The sequence below is a fragment of the Nematolebias whitei genome, chromosome 2, assembly GCF_014905685.2.
Source record: "Nematolebias whitei isolate Nwh7 chromosome 2, NemWhi1, whole genome shotgun sequence".
In the NCBI taxonomy this organism is placed as follows: Eukaryota; Metazoa; Chordata; class Actinopteri; order Cyprinodontiformes; family Rivulidae; genus Nematolebias; species Nematolebias whitei.
This window is the reverse complement of record NC_056499.1, coordinates 7,042,981-7,045,681: the sequence shown is the minus strand read 5'-3', so window position 1 is coordinate 7,045,681 and position 2,701 is coordinate 7,042,981.

Below are 2,701 nucleotides of genomic sequence, written 5' to 3'. Positions count from 1 at the left end.
CAAGAAGCAGCACAAAGCCAGACGCCACACAGACACGAGTACGTCAGTCGATCTGCTGTTTCTGGATGATGGAAATCTACTGTTCCCCGCTGACGACAATGTGACTCACAGATAAGTGAAGAGGACACTTTGTCAGGCAGCATCTCTGAGCCTCACGCGGCACATCATGCCACATTAGGTCCAGAGAAACTGGTCTTCAGGTGTACAGAACCGTCTCACATGCCTCTCAGACTGACACATGGGTGACTCTGCAGACGGTGACTGGAAGATTTTAAAAGGATGCTTTTACATCAAACTGTCCAACGTTGATTAAAAAAAATCTCCAAATCACTTCTTTCATCTCATTGTAAAAATCGACACCTGCCTTCACGTTCATTAGAAACTGTGCGGTGGAGTTAAACACTTTTCTGAGTCAGTAAAATGTGCCATCATCCGAGGCAACTTACTGACCTTAACAGGCGGGGTTATGGTTTGTCTCCTTCGATTTGAACTTTTAAACCCGTATCATCTTCCTTTCATTCTTTTACCAAATCAAATTATTGGAGAACTTGACTGTCTTTGTACGTTTTTATTAATATATTTGCTTAGTTTGTTAGTTTATTTAACAAAAACTAATACACATGGTTGTGAATGTGCAATAATTCACAGAGGTGTTACAAGTTAACTTTAAAACGGAGTACAACATTATTTAAAACTAAACAACATATTTTAACCCATCCATCCATTAGCTTTACCGCTTCTTCCTTTTCAGGTTGCAGGGGTCACAGGTGTCCATGTCCAGCAGTCACTGTGCGAGAGGCGGGGGACACCCTGGACAGGTCTCCAGTCCATCAGAGACAAACAACAATTTAGAGTTACCAATCAGTCTAACATGCATGTTTTTAATCTGTGGGAGGAAACTGGAGCACCCGGAGAAAACCCACGCATGCACAGAGAGAACATGCAAACTCCACCCAGAAAGGCCCCCAGACAGGGATTTGAACCAGGCAACCTGCTCACTGAGAGGGGGCATCTCTATCAACTGCGCCACTGACACATTTTATATTTTTTAATTCAAAACAACAACAACAAGAAGAAAACCCTCTTTGAAGACTTATCACCCGGTGCCATTCATGCCAGAGTTTTAAACTATGATCTTTTAAAACTGGTTCCCTCCCACAAGTATTATTTAATGTTTACAACTTCATATGAAAAGCATTGAACTCAGTCCTCACCCATTTTTCATTAAACACTGAAAGGTTGTGTCAGGTGTTCATCGTGCCTCTGATTCTTTTGTCCTATGTTATCTTGCATTTGCATAATGCGTCACAAAAAGTTTAGACATTTACGAAACATGCAAATATGTACAAACCGCACCCGGGATCAGATTACAAAAACTGACAAACATGGGATGTCAGACAAGATGAGCGATTTGCCAAGTAAACTAAGTGAGTGAATGCACATTATTGTTGTCCTGTTTCTCTTTATTGTGTGAGTGCTGTGAAGCAGCCACACAATAAAGGCAATAAGGCATCGTCCTGCAGATCTTAGGCCATTTCAGCAATTTAGGTATGAAAACATTCAGCTCGTGCAGGACTCTCCGTCTAAGACTTTTGACATTGATGTATTTTTTAAACTTTTAGAAATTTTTCAACAAATTTCTAAATGAAATGCATTGAGACTCTGTGATATCCTTCAACACCTTACTGCTTTTTGAACTGTCACTACCGTATTTTTTGGCCTATAAGTCGCAGTTTTTTGCATAACTCACATGCCCTGCAACTTTATACACCGAAGCGACGTATTTATGCATTTTTTCCCATATTTATAGACCAATTTTGGCTGAGATATGACCGTTTTCATTCATTCTGACATTGAAAATATTAAACACTACCATTTTCAGCCACTAGATGGTACTTGAGTAGTAAGGCATGTCGTCTTGTAATAGGTAAAAGTGGCTATTAATGACACAATCGGCTTGCCTTGGCATGCAGCTCATTTGAATATTGAAATGCGTTTTTTAAGTAAAAGTTCAACTGAGACACACCTTCGCTATAATGTCGAGCAAACAAATAACTGTTTTTAAGCGTTAATCTTGTTAAATTCTTGTTAAAGTCCTCCCGTGCACGCTCCTGCGACCACCATTTGGCAGCCAATCGATTTTTGGCACAACACCGGCCCACATTTCCGGGTTGTCAGTGGTGACGCATAATAGATGCAACTTATACCACAAAGCGATGTATTTATGCTTTTTTCCACTTTATTAGACAAAGTTGGACTGATACGACTTGTACAGCAGAGCAACGTGTACGGAGGAAAATATGGTACATCAGCATCCTTCCACCTAGAAAGTCTGTTCAAGTAATAAACAATTCATAAGACATTCAGCTCTCACCAGTTTATTCAGCTTTTTGATATATTGAACCATTAATGTAAAATCAGAGTTTAGGTTTGTTAAAGTTTTAGTGTTTCTCTCCTGTCCTTCTGCGTTTCCATAGTAACGGACTCTGTGCAGCTGTGTGCATTCTAGATGTTTAACTGACATTTGTGTCTTTGTGTATTTAACTCATGTTCAGCTCTTTACAGCCTCAATCAGCCTTTTGCAGCTTCTGTTTAGCTGTTTAGGTTAATTCAGCCTTTTGCAGCTTCTGTTTAGCCGTTTAGGTTAATTCAGTCTTTTGCAGCTTCTGTTTAGCTGTTTTAGGTTAATTCAGCCTTTTGC